Raw genomic sequence first — 15,667 nt, forward strand, 5'->3', positions numbered from 1 at the left:
ACGGATTTGTACTACATCGCTGAGCGATAGTGATTGGTTTTTAGCCAATGAGATAGCGCGCTTTTTGTTGCGTTGGGAAAAGTGCGCTGATTCATTGGTCAAATATACCAATCGCTCGTCGCTCAGCGATGGAGTATGAGTTCAGCTTAAAAGGTTAGACTTAGTTGCGTAGCCAGGTTTTCGGTGCAGGTTGGGGGCACATACTTGTGAATGTACCGATGTACCAATGTTTTGCTGAGTTAAACTGTGAATTGTTGACAAAAAAAAAAGATTCCTCAGAAATGTGTCCGTATAACAATTACATAGCAATATAGTTCCTTACATCAATGTACCAAAATTGGTTAATTTTGAACACAAACAGACGAAACCAAAGAAGCACATCGCAGATTTTGGCGACGCGTGGTATGGGTTCCCCCTGGTACCGGTACATACGAAATTGTGAATATGGGACCCCCAATTTTTTCACCAGGGACCGTCGTGTACCGACGACCTAACATGTATCGACGGTATAAGGTGATGAGCTGGGGACCGCGGCCCCGCTCCCTCCAATTCCACTGGCTACGACGTCACTGATTTGACTGTTATGAAAACGAATACCGAGATTTTGTCGGGGATTTTGTATACTTTTTAAGAAACACATCTGTATTTTATTCTAACTTTCTTCCTTCACACCAAAGATGTAAAATATAAGATGACGGTGAGATTATGTAGTCCAGATTTACCGTGTAATTCGTGTTTCCCGTCCCACAGCATCGCTCTCTTAAACATGTACAGGGTGAGTCGGAAAGAACTACACTCTCGTAAAATATCTTTTATTCGAACTTATATCACTAAAGTGGCACACCTATATGAAATTATGTCGATGTGCTTCACTAAGGGAGTCACTCAGCTTTTTACATACATTTTGAAATAAACCTCTCTATTCCTGAATGGCGATTCTCATTCCATTCCGTTGACGCACTTTCTGCTTAACGAATCGTCATCAGCATGCAGTGTCAATTCATTATCCATAATTGCACGTTTTTGTTTATTGGTGAGGGGAAAACGTGGGTCAATGTTGCAGTTGGCCACTGAATCGTGGAATAATAAAATTAAATATTGTTATTTTGAAAGCTCAGTAGTTCAAGAATGCAAAGTATGTGATAGCTGATTAATTGGTTCATTTACGGAGTTCGAGTGTACCGTTCTTTTCTAACTCACATATTTGGGCACTTGATCTACATGTTACTGTACTAACTGTCCAACCACGCCACGACAAGTCACAACTGACATTTGCAGACATTGGTTTTCATCATAGGGCCTAGATGGCGTCTCCAAATCTAACCCCTTTAATGCTCTGCGTGCTACATGCCATAGGCTGCAACATAAAAAGTCCAAGTTTTGAGATATTTTCTCAAAATATCAAGAGCTATCTCAAGAACCACTAAACCAAATACAAGGCTTGTTTGTACTCATTTTTCATGCTGATTCCAAATATGTCCATGAAAATCTACAATTTTTAAATTGTTGAAATTTTTAAAGAAAATTTGAAACTTGTCGTCTGCTGTCGACACCCGCGTTACGTGTATAAATCGTTACGGTTTTGGCAGAATGCCGAACAGCGATTTGTTCCAATCATGTTACGCATTACTCATCTTACAACAGAACTCAGCGCCAGAGGGAGACATAGGGTTAGTTAACGATGCGTCTGATCCCTGTTCACTCAAGAGAATTCATGTGTACGATGACTTAATCAACAGAGAATCGTTTTTCGGCATTCTGCCAAAACCGTCTTATTGGCTGAATCGTATTTCGGCATTCTGCCAAAACCATAACGCCTTTGGCTGTTTAAGCACAGTTCATGTCAATTTTCTCGAAATAATTAAAATATCAGTTGTGTCACTTTGTTGTGCTACAAGCAGTGTAAATTAATGATTTTACGACCACATTCCATCAAGTGTTTTTGAAAAGCAGGATGGTGTCAAAATTTTACGTTTGGCATTGTAAATTGAAGGCGATTCTATTGTAAACTGGACGCGTTTCTATTACTTGATTGGTAAGATTTTAGCGGGTTCGTCGTCGGACAAGTTAAGAACTGTCAAGCTTTCGTCAGGAGTAGCTCTGACTTCTTCAGGACAAAGTACTGAGAATGAGACATGTAGGCCGCCCCTTGCCTACAAGTGGCTCGGAAAAGAGTCGTTCACTGAAGACTTCCCCTTGTCAATAGAGAACAAGCAGACATCGCCTATCTGCTAATGTAAAAGGTTTGGTGGCTCTGAACAGAACCGTTTACTGAGCCACCAAACCTTTTACATTAGCAGATAGGCGAGGTCTGCTTGTTCTCTGTTGACAAGGGGAAGTATTCAGTGAACGGCTCTTTTCCGATCCACCAGTAGGCAAGGGGAGCTCTACATGTCTCATTCTTAGGTACTTTGTCCTGAAGAAGTCCTAAAAAAGCTTGACAATTCTAAACTTGTCCAACGGCGAACCCGCTAAAAACTTACCGTACCAATTGTTATGAACTCCCGTCATAAAATCCTATCCCACAATTCTATTACTTGCCCCTACCCCAAGTATAACCACTGTGCACTTGCATTGCAATAATATTGTACGCGTCAGTTCGTCTATGTCATGCAGTGGCTCCTACCAAGTTGATGTCTGTGATCACTTGTAATGGTATAAAAACTACCTGGTATCAGCCAACATGTTTCTTATATTACTATAATGTAGCTAAGATGTTTAAAAGACGCCATTTTATTTTCCAAACAGTATTACCCATATATGTATGATAATGACCGAAATTGAGTATTACTCATTTCGTGAATAGGCCTACTGGTAAGGAAGCTTAACAATGCTTCAAATAGTATTGTAACTTGTAAATTAGAGTTTTACATAAAATAACTCATCACAATCTGGAAATTGGGCGATTCCAGTTGGAATCCATACACTCCCATGAAATACATGACTTTAATCTCCCACACAAGGAGTTATTTCGAATGCAGTCACCCCTTCATTTTACAGCTTTGAAATTCACACTCCCTGTGTGGAAGATTCAGATCTTTCATAGAGAGTGTATGGATTTCAACTTGAACAGCCCATTACAGCATTACAAAAACAGAATTGTTGACAATTTTCAGTTCTGTATCATAAACACAGGCCTGTAACTAATTTTACCTGCTTGTCGAAGGTTAGAGACTCCGTTGCAATTACGGTTTGTAATACTGTCGACGAGATCCAGATAAAGTATGAACTGGCCTTTTTGTATCATAAATATAACTATACAGAGGGCGGCATTGTCGATTTTTCTGCGGTGCAAGGCTGATTTGACCATTGTCGCTGCTAGCGCTTGGCGAAATCCGTTTTCTGCTCTTAAATTTCCATTGGGTGAATATTCGTTAATGAGAATAATGTGTTTTCTTAATATATAACGACTATAGTTACTCTGAAAAGAAACACTCACGCATGTGAGTGTTTCAAAACAGATGAGGGAATTTCCCTGTGATGTCACTAAGCAACGAATGATAACATTATTTCTCCATAAAGACCAAGTCAATTCTAATATAAGACCTGGCACAAGTCTAAGCATTACAAATCTGATAAGCTAAGAGTTCGCTCATAATTTGAATGTTTTACCTTATTGTTTTATAATTGGTTATTACAAAGATTACGAATGTGTTTTCCAAAAATGAGAATGCATAGCCCAACTTGAAATTAGTCTTTGTACAAGTGTTTGTACAAGTTTTTGGGCTTAACTGTCACAGCATACGAAAAAACGCCCTAAAAACGTGTGTTTTTGGTCCATATTTCCAAAAATTGACCAAATATTAAAATTTGACTTTAATTGTGAGTTAGAACTAATTAAAGGATTAGGATTTAGCTATGTTTCATTTGGCAAAACACAATATTATGTTTCAATCAAAAACAAAAATAGTGCTGCATTTTTTTGGAATGGGTGTTTATTTATGTTTGTTTGTTTTGTCTCGAAAAAATATGTCATGTTGCAAATTTAAGTCTTTGTGTTTGAATGTTTGTATTATGGTTTATTGGTCTTCTATAAAGCCTAAAATAAAGCATTTTGCTTTTTATTTTTTATGACTGTTTGCCTTTAATTCCTTAAAGTTGGGTATTGTCTAAGTTTATTAATCGGATAGCACCGTTTGCACAGTATGGGACATGAGAGGACATCAGACAAATCAAATTGTATGCTAAATACGAGATGGTGCCATGCAATTTGTTGTGTTTTGCTCTCAGGTCCCACAAAAATAATGTGCAAATGTTACTATCCGATTCCTTAAGTTTCATAACGTGGAGAAAAATGTTTATGCTAAGTTCCAATAATTATTTTATTGTTATCACTTATAATGCATATCCTTCATCGTTGATGTCACCGTCATCGACATTGTCATCGTTATCATCATCATCATCATCATCCAACCTCATCATCATCATCATCATCATCATCATCATCATCATCATCATCATCCAACCTCATCATCATCATCATCATCATCATCATCATCATCATCATCATCATCATCATCATCATCATCATCATCATCCAACCTCATCATCATCATCATCATCATCCAACCTCATCATCATCATCATCATCATCATTATCATCATCACCGATCCTTATGTCAACATACCTGGAATTTTACTGTAAGTAAATCAACAACAAAATCAATGCTGTTCCAAGCTTTTTTGTATTTTATGTGAGCAAAGTTTTGAAATAAAATAAACACAAGAAGTACATGCTAAACAAGTAGTCGAGTCTTTAGTTGCGTCTTGTATTTTGTAGAACGGTTGTTGGACGTTTTGACCCGGAAAACATTGTAGAGGGTCACTTTTTGCATAAAAAATTCACTAAAATTCACCTTGGGCAATTGTACACTGTTAGAACAACCGCTGTTTACCAGGTGCATCGCTCAACCTTGTTTAAAAATTCAACAGCTTGTTTACCAATTAAACAACTTGTTTAAAAGTTTAAACAACTTGGTTAAAAGTTCAAGTAACATTTGTTTAAATTTTAAACAAGTTGTTTAATTTTCCTTTTAAACAAGGTTGAGCAATGCACATAGTAAACAGTAGTTGTTTAAAACCTTGCAAGTTGTTAAAACTTATAAACAGCATTGTTTAAAACTTATACAACCTTGTTTAAGGCAACATATTATAACAAAACAAATGAACAATGTTGTATAAAACTTTAAACAACAACAATTTACACTTTAAACAACGTCTTTTTAAAAAGCGAAATTTTAAACAGTGTTTTAAAACTGTATTGTAAGTCTTTAAAAGGGGCAAAGGTTTGTATGGGTCAAACAATTATGTGTAAATTCCACTGGAAGGAATTTGCTGACATTAGTAATAGATGGTGCAGTGTTGGGTTTCAATGTTTTCAATTCAAGAAATTAAAAAGTATGGCATTTTTTTTTTTTAAATATTATATTTTACATATTTGGTACAAATTTCACTGTAAATCCCTACCTGCAACACTTATTAGACACGTTAGGCGTTTAGCCAACTTGATATTATTATCATCTACATGTCCCTTTTCAGAATAGGGTTTCTTATTTTGAAACCTACATTCTCCTACACATCACAAATACAAAATACAACCAACACCGTCCCTTTGGTTTACAAGTTATCACACTTTGAATGTGTATCTAAACGCATCCTAAACACTTACCCCGTCCTAAAAACCATGTTTAGCTTGTGTTTAGATTATGTTAAAATATCAACCTGTACATAAAAGGTACATGTAAAATCTACATTGTAGATAGTAATATAATTTGGCTAAACGCCTGATGCGTTTAAAAAGTGTAAAACATCTGTGGAGTTACAGTGTAATTTTGTTCACCGTATTATGTAAGATAACGGGTCTGTTTCTCTCTCGTATCTAATACTTTTAAGTAAAAAGTCTCCCAGCCCCAGCAGTGTAATAATCTTCTTTGCGCCGAAGGGTCGTTTGTCCGAAAGGTATTTATTCCGAAGGTATATAGCTTCTTCATCAATACTGATATCAGCAGTAGGTAGTGTCGTCACAATAAACTATTTTCTACTGATATCAGTATTGGTGAAGAAGCTATCTACTGCTGATATCAAGTCTTTCTATATCAGAATTGATGAAAAAAACCCATTGAAATAACACATACTTTTCTACATTTCTACATTAAGTTAAATATTTTTCGACTTATTTTAAAAAGTATTAGGGGGAACTTATAAGTTGTGGACCCTATATCTATTGCTGATATTAGTATTGATGAAGAAGCTATCTACTACTGCAGAGTATTAATGAAGTAGCTATCTACTGCTGACATGGTATTGATGAAGTAGCTATCTACTTCTGATATCAGTATTGATGAAGTAGCTATCTACTGCTGATATCAGTATTGATGAAGTAGCTATCTACTCCTGATATCAGTATTGATGCAGTACCTGTCTACTGCTGATATCAGTATTGATGAAGTAGCTATCTACTGCTGATATCAGTATTGATGAAGTAGCTATCTACTGCTGATATCAGTATTGATGAAGTTGCTATCTACTGCTGGTATCAGTATTGATGAAGTAGCTATCTACTGCTGGTATCAGTATTGATGAAGTAGCTATCTACTGCTGATATCAGTATTGATGAAGTAGCTATCTACTGCTGGTATCAGTATTGATGAAATAGCTATCTACTGCTGATATCAGTATTAATGAAGAAGCTATCTACTGCTGATATCAGTATTGATGAAGTAGCTATCTACTGCTGATATCAGTATTGATGAAGTAGCTATCTACTGCTGATATCAGTATTGATGAAGTAGCTATCTACTGCTGATATCAGTATTGACGAAGAAGCTATCTACTGCTGATATCAGTATTGATGAAGAAGCTATCTACTGCTTATATCAGTATTGATGAAGTAGCTATCTACTGCTGATATCAGTATTGATGAAATAGCTATCTACTGCTGATATCAGTATTGATGAAGTAGCTATCTACTGCTGATATTGGTATTGATGAAGTAGCTATCTACTGCTGATATCAGTATTGATGAAGTAGCTATCTACTGCTGATATCAGTATTGATGAAGTAGTTATCTACTGCTGATATCAGTATTGATGAAGTAGCTATCTACTGCTGATATCAGTATTGATGAAGTAGTTATCTACTGCTGATATCAGTATTGATGAAGTAGCTATCTACTGCTGATATCAGTATTGATGAAGTAGCTATCTACTGCTGGTATCAGTATTGATGAAGTAGCTATCTACTGCTGATATCCTATTATTATCATCTACATGTCCCTTTTCAGAATAGGGTTTCTTATTTTGAAACCTACATTCTCCTACACATCACAAATACAAAATACAACCAACACCGTCCCTTTGGTTTACAAGTTATCACACTTTGAATTTGTATCTAAACGCATCCTAAACACTTACCCCGTCCTAAAAACCATGTTTAGCTTGTGTTTAGATTATGTTTAAATATTAACCTGTACATAAAAGGTACATGTAAAATCTACATTGTAGATAGTAATATAATTTGGCTAAACGCCTGATGCGTTTAAAAAGTGTAAAACATCTGTGGAGTTACAGTGTAATTTTGTTCACCGTATTATGTAAGATAACGGGTCTGTTTCTCTCCCGTATCTAATACTTTTAAGTAAAAAGTCTCCCAGCCCCAGCAGTGTAATAATCTTCTTTGCGCCGAAGGGTCGTTTGTCCGAAAGGTATTTATTCCGAAGGTATATAGCTTCTTCATCAATACTGATATCAGCAGTAGGTAGTGTCGTCATAATAAACTATTTTCTACTGATATCAGTATTGGTGAAGAAGCTATCTACTGCTGATATCAAGTCTTTCTATATCAGAATTGATGAAAAAAAACCCATTGAAATAACACATACTTTTCTACATTTCTACATTAAGTTAAATATTTTTCGACTTATTTTAAAAAGTATTAGGGGAACTTATAAGTTGTGGACCCTATATCTATTGCTGATATTAGTATTGATGAAGAAGCTATCTACTACTGCAGAGTATTAATGAAGTAGCTATCTACTGCTGATATCAGTATTGATGAAGTAGCTATCTACTGCTGATATCAGTATTGATGAAGTAACTATCTACTGCTGATATCAGTATTGATGAAGTAGCTATCTACTGCTGATATCAGTATTGATGAAGTAGCTATCTACTGCTGATATCAGTATTGACGAAGAAGCTATCTACTGCTGATATCAGTATTGATGAAGTAACTATCTACTGCTGATATCAGTATTGATGAAGTAGCTATCTACTGCTGATATCAGTATTGATGAAGTAGCTATCTACTGCTGATATCAGTATTGATGAAGTTGCTATCTACTGCTGGTATCAGTATTGATGAAGTAGCTATCTACTGCTGGTATCAGTATTGATGAAGTAGCTATCTACTGCTGATATCAGTATTGATGAAGTAGCTATCTACTGCTGGTATCAGTATTGATGAAATAGCTATCTACTGCTGATATCAGTATTAATGAAGAAGCTATCTACTGCTGATATCAGTATTGATGAAGTAGCTATCTACTGCTGATATCAGTATTGATGAAGTAGCTATCTACTGCTGATATCAGTATTGATGAAGTCGCTCAGTATTGACGAAGAAGCTATCTACTGCTGATATCAGTATTGATGAAGAAGCTATCTACTGCTTATATCAGTATTGATGAAGTAGCTATCTACTGCTGATATCAGTATTGATGAAGTAGCTATCTACTGCTGATATCAGTATTGATGAAGTAGCTATCTACTGCTGATATTGGTATTGATGAAGTAGCTATCTACTGCTGATATCAGTATTGATGAAGTAGCTATCTACTGCTGATATCAGTATTGATGAAGTAGTTATCTACTGCTGATATCAGTATTGATGAAGTAGCTATCTACTGCTGATATCAGTATTGATGAAGTAGTTATCTACTGCTGATATCAGTATTGATGAAGTAGCTATCTACTGCTGATATCAGTATTGATGAAGTAGCTATCTACTGCTGGTATCAGTATTGATGAAGTAGCTATCTACTGCTGATATCCTATTATTATCATCTACATGTCCCTTTTCAGAATAGGGTTTCTTATTTTGAAACCTACATTCTCCTACACATCACAAATACAAAATACAACCAACACCGTCCCTTTGGTTTACAAGTTATCACACTTTGAATTTGTATCTAAACGCATCCTAAACACTTACCCCGTCCTAAAAACCATGTTTAGCTTGTGTTTAGATTATGTTTAAATATTAACCTGTACATAAAAGGTACATGTAAAATCTACATTGTAGATAGTAATATAATTTGGCTAAACGCCTGATGCGTTTAAAAAGTGTAAAACATCTGTGGAGTTACAGTGTAATTTTGTTCACCGTATTATGTAAGATAACGGGTCTGTTTCTCTCCCGTATCTAATACTTTTAAGCAAAAAGTCTCCCAGCCCCAGCAGTGTAATAATCTTCTTTGCGCCGAAGGGTCGTTTGTCCGAAAGGTATTTATTCCGAAGGTATATAGCTTCTTCATCAATACTGATATCAGCAGTAGGTAGTGTCGTCATAATAAACTATTTTCTACTGATATCAGTATTGGTGAAGAAGCTATCTACTGCTGATATCAAGTCTTTCTATATCAGAATTGATGAAAAAAACCCATTGAAATAACACATACTTTTCTACATTTCTACATTAAGTTAAATATTTTTCGACTTATTTTAAAAAGTATTAGGGGGAACTTATAAGTTGTGGACCCTATATCTATTGCTGATATTAGTATTGATGAAGAAGCTATCTACTACTGCAGAGTATTAATGAAGTAGCTATCTACTGCTGATATCAGTATTGATGAAGTAGCTATCTACTGCTGATATCAGTATTGATGAAGTAACTATCTACTGCTGATATCAGTATTGATGAAGTAGCTATCTACTGCTGATATCAGTATTGATGAAGTAGCTATCTACTGCTGATATCAGTATTGATGAAGTTGCTATCTACTGCTGGTATCAGTATTGATGAAGTAGCTATCTACTGCTGGTATCAGTATTGATGAAGTAGCTATCTACTGCTGATATCAGTATTGATGAAGTAGCTTTCTACTGCTGGTATCAGTATTGATGAAATAGGTATCTACTGCTGATATCAGTATTAATGAAGAAGCTATCTACTGCTGATATCAGTATTGATGAAGTAGCTATCTACTGCTGATATCAGTATTGATGAAGTAGCTATCTACTGCTGATATCAGTATTGATGAAGTAGCTATCTACTGCTGATATCAGTATTGACGAAGAAGCTATCTACTGCTGATATCAGTATTGATGAAGAAGCTATCTACTGCTTATATCAGTATTGATGAAGTAGCTGTCTACTGCTGATATCAGTATTGATGAAGTAGCTATCTACTGCTGATATTGGTATTGATGAAGTAGCTATCTACTGCTGATATCAGTATTAATGAAGAAGCTATCTACTGCTGATATCAGTATTGATGAAGTAGCTATCTACTGCTGATATCAGTATTGATGAAGTAGCTATCTACTGCTGATATCAGTATTGATGAAGTAGCTATCTACTGCTGATATCAGTATTGATGAAGTAGCTATCTACTGCTGGTATCAGTATTGATGAAGTAGCTATCTACTGCTGATATCAGTATTAATGAAGAAGCTATCTACTGCTGATATCAGTATTGATGAAGTAGCTATCTACTGCTGATATCAGTATTGATGAAGTAGCTATCTACTGCTGGTATCAATATTGATGAAGTAGCTATCTACTGCTTATATCAGTATTAATGAAGTAGCTATCTACTGCTGATATCAGTATTGATGAAGTAGCTATCTACTGCTGATATCAGTATTGATGAAGTAGCTATCTACTGCTGATATCAGTATTGATGAAGAAGTTATTTACTAAACAGTTGATGTCAGTATTGATGAAGAAGCTATCGATACTGATATCAATACATTTTTGACATTGTTGCAGAATAATAATGGTTTCAAAGACGTCCTGTTTCCACCTAGTGGCGCAACTGGGATGTTTGCCAGGGCAAGCCTGTATGGGGTGGGCCCAAATCCATCAAAACAAAAAATGGGGGTATTCTACAGGTATATTGATAATAATCGTATGGAATTGTATATCCTCTCCCCCCTTCTCCCCCTTTTCTTGGCACTTCGTGAAGAAATATTCCATACTTAATGTCACTACTAATATCAGCAGTACATAGCTACTTCATCAATAACAATATCAGAAGTAGGCCTATATAGCTACTTCATCAATATACATACAAGGTGTCCCAGAAAAAATTACCGAGTGAATAAAATTGGACGCAAGTCAAGAACTAGACATTAGAATCAAAACATTTAAAATGTAGCACATAGCCTATTTTACTGTGCATCACAGACGAAAATGTTATTTGATTAGCTTGAGTGGTTGCGAAGAAATTAGCAATTATATAATGCGCGCATCAATGCAGTTCATTCCAAGTTTGATGGAAAAGCATTTTTCTCATACTCGCTCACCGCTTCCTAAAGTTTGTGTATCCCATTACCACATAATCTATTTTATAATCCGACGGTGTTATTATTCATGCTTTCACTGAAGATGAATAACATTTCGTCCGAGAAAACTTTTTTTCTGCAATTGGAAGCTTTCTAACTTTAATTCTTTAGGTTGTACTTATGTTATATTTTAACTTTCCAAAGAACATTTGAGCCAAGAATGACAATGAACAAGTGCTTACAGCTTTACGTGTGATTTTTGGTACCATGCAACATTAATGTTGAAGTTTTAAAAGATTTAAACTTTGCATTACAATTTCTTGGAAATATTCCAAAAAGATTAATGTGTGTGAGAATTTTTTAAAGCCAGATGGAATTCTTTATGCAATAATAAAGATACGTGTGATTTTTGGTACCATGCAACATTAATTTTGATGTTTTAAAAGATTTAAACTTTGCATTACAATTTCTTGGAAATATTCCAAAAAGATTAATGTGTGTGAGAATTTTTTTAAGCCAGATGGAATTCTTTATGCAATAATTCTTTGTGCAATAATTCTTTATGCAACACTTGTATCAACATTAACGAAAAAAGTACCGAGCATCATCTTACATGCAAGCTATCATTTTCAATATCGTGCAAGTTTTCAAATTTGAACAAACCCTAATTAAATATTTTGCAAGAAACAGATTATTTAAAAAGAACGAAAAGGATTTCAGGGTACAAAATATGAAGCCCATTGACAGTTAACCACTAGTGCGCATTGTGTTGAATGATCTTTCTTTCAAACTTGGAATGAAGTGAATTGACGCATGCGTTATGTATTCGCTCATTTCTTCGCAATCAGTCCAATGATTCCAGTAAAATTAGCTTATAAGATGCAGAATAAAATGGGCTACACACTGATTTTTTAGATTTTTGGATTCTGATGTCTATTTCTCGACTTACGTCCAAATTCATTTGCCCGGTAATTTTTTCTGGGACATCCTGTATATCAGCAGTAGATAGCTACTTCATCAATACCAATATCAGCAGTAGACAGCTACTTCGATACCAATATCAGCAGTAGATAGCTACTTCATTAGTACCAATATCAATAGTAGATATCTTCTTCATCAATACTGATATCAGCAGTAAATAGCTCCATACTAATATCAGCAGTAGATAGCTTCTTCATCAATACTGATATCAGCAGTAGATATCTTCTTCATCAATACTAATATCAGCAGTAGACAGCTACTTCATCAATACCAATATCAGCAGTAGATAGGTACTTCATCAATACCAATATCAGCAGTATCGTCGGAAACTGATTTATTTTGGTATTTTAACACACAAACCAAACATAACATAACTAAGTAACCGATGTGGTTGAGAAATATATCAGCTATCACATACTTTTTGAATTTTGACAATTGACCGTTCCGATTTTCAAATAAAAGAATGTGTACAAAAGTACCTCATTTTTAATCCGTTCCACAGAGTCAAATATCTATCGATGACATTAGATGCCCCATGGGCTGATGATGGCCTAGATCCCGGGAGGGGGATGGGGGATAACCCCCATATTTTGCCAGGGGGTATGGTCCATACAATCATCCCCCAATGTTGACGCCTGTATGTGGGTTTCTAACCTCATATTTGGCCGTTTTAGGCCTAAAATTGCAAATGTTTGCGCACTTCGCGCGCATTTATTACACTTTTGCACCATATTTCATCAGTTAACGTCAATATGGCAAAAATATTCCCGCGCATAGTACCATAAACTTATTCTGTCGCCAAAAGGTGTTGGAATCTGGATTCACTATGCTTCAAGAAATATTTTCCAACTCCATTCCCCCAATGTCAAAGAGATCTACGCCACTGCTCCGAATAGGCTACAGACCATCGATTGATATTTGAATCCATGGAAAGGTTTGAAAATGAGGGAGTTTCGTAAAATTCTTATATTTCAAGAACGGTGTGGTCAAATGTCAAAATTCTAAAAGAATGTGATAGCCAATTTATCCATCAAGCTATGGAATGATCTTCCTCCATCCCTCGTTGCAGCTCCGTCCGTAGAAGCATAATTCTTATATTTCAAGAACGGTGTGGTCAAATGTCAAAATTCTAAAAGAATGTGATAGCCAATTTATCCATCAAGCTATGGAATGATCTTCCTCCATCCCTCGTTGCAGCTCCGTCCGTAGAAGCATTTCGGCACGGACTTGCTAGCATCCAGCTTCCATAATTGCTGATGATATTTTTACTCGCACAAAGCACTGTATATAATAAACTTTCTTCACGTTCATCACTAGCACTTTTGTTCGCCTCGCCATGTTATTATTCAAGGTGCAGCAATACTCAATTTTGAGGGATGCACTGTATCGAATGAAGATGAAGATCAACTACACCAATTATTTAGTTTTGTTTAGAAGTAGTGTTAAAATACCCAAACAATTACGTTTCCGATGATATAGTTCATTCAGGGAACCCTGTAGCTACTTCATCAATACCATTATCAGCAGTAGATAGCTGCATCATCAATACTGATATCAGCAGTAGATATCTTCTTCATCAATACCAATATCAGCAGTAGATAGCTACTTCATCAATACCAAAATCAGCAGTAGATAACCACTTCATCTATACCAAAATTCAGCAGTATACAGGTGTCCCTGAGAGAACTGTATTGTCAGCTATATATATATATATATATATCAGCTATCACATTCTTTTTGAATTTTGACAATTTAACCATTCCGTTTTTGAAATAAAAGAATTTTTACGAAACTACCTCATCAGTTCCACGAAGTCAAATATCTATCGATGACAATCATGGCTCGACTTTTACACACGCCTGCACGCCAATGGCGTGTAACTTTCTAAAAGTACACGCCCGACTGGCGTGTGGAATTTTGATGCTCATATTTGGCAATTTAGCCAAAAAATTTTGCTCTCTTTGTGCGAATTTGCTCCACTTTTGCACCAAAGGCCCCCTTCACAATATTTTTAGCTTCAATGGCAAACATTTTCGCACGCTTCATATTTGTAACAAAAACTTAATTTGTCACCAAAAGTTGCTGGATTCACTATACTTCAAGAAATGTTTCACCCTCCATGTCAAAGAAAAATCTACGCCAATGTTAATGAAGAACAAATTACAAGCAGGGCTCACATCTAAATTGTTACATCCTACATGTATTAAAATTACTTGACTAGCGTCTATCGTCTTCTTTTTCGCATTCATTGTAACATTATTTCCTTCAAAAATTCGGGCTTGTAAAATTTCTGTCGGGTGTGTAACTTTTTAGAGTTACACGCGTTAAAATACCCAAACAAACTTAAAGGTTTCTGACGATACAGATCTTTCAGACCGGGACCCCCTGTAGCTTCATCAATACCGATATCAGCAGTAGACAGCTACTTCATCAATACCAGCAGTAGATATCTTCTTCACCAATACCAATATCAGCAGTACATAGCTATTTCATCAATACTAATATCAGCAGTAGATATAGGGTCCACAACTTAAAAGTTCCCCCTAACACTTTTTAAAATAAGACGAAAATATTTAACTAAATGTAAAAATGAAGTAAGGTATGTATAGCCCTATTTGTTTTACACATGTGGACCAATTTGTAGCGTTACACGTCATTGCGTTCAGTCACAATGGTTTAATTGTGTAAAAATGTGTAAGAAAAGAGGCCGTTTCAAAAGTTGCACCTGAATTCATAGCAGCCAGGTTTTCTTTAACAAACACATGAATCGACCTGGCCGAGTGTATTGTTTGAGAGTTGAATCCTATGGACTCAGATGCAACTTTTATCACTGTTTAAAATGGTCTCTTTTTTTACATAATGAACCTTTGTGACTGAACGCTATGTGTGACAGTAATAATTTGGTTCATATGTGTAAAACAAATAAGGCTACCCATACCTTTTTACACGTTTGCATTTCATCAAATATTTTTCTATTTATTTTAAAAAGTATTTAGGGGGAACGTTGTGGACCCTGTAGCTACTTCATCAATACCAATATCAGCAGTAGAAAGCTAATATATACACCAATACTAATATCAGCAGTAGATAGCTACTTCATCAATACCAATATCAGCAGTAGAAAGCTACTATATACATCAATACTAATATCAGCATTAGATAGCTACTTCATCATCAGT

Source organism: Amphiura filiformis, chromosome 16 (genome assembly GCF_039555335.1).
Source record: "Amphiura filiformis chromosome 16, Afil_fr2py, whole genome shotgun sequence".
NCBI classification, from domain to species: domain Eukaryota; kingdom Metazoa; phylum Echinodermata; class Ophiuroidea; order Amphilepidida; family Amphiuridae; genus Amphiura; species Amphiura filiformis.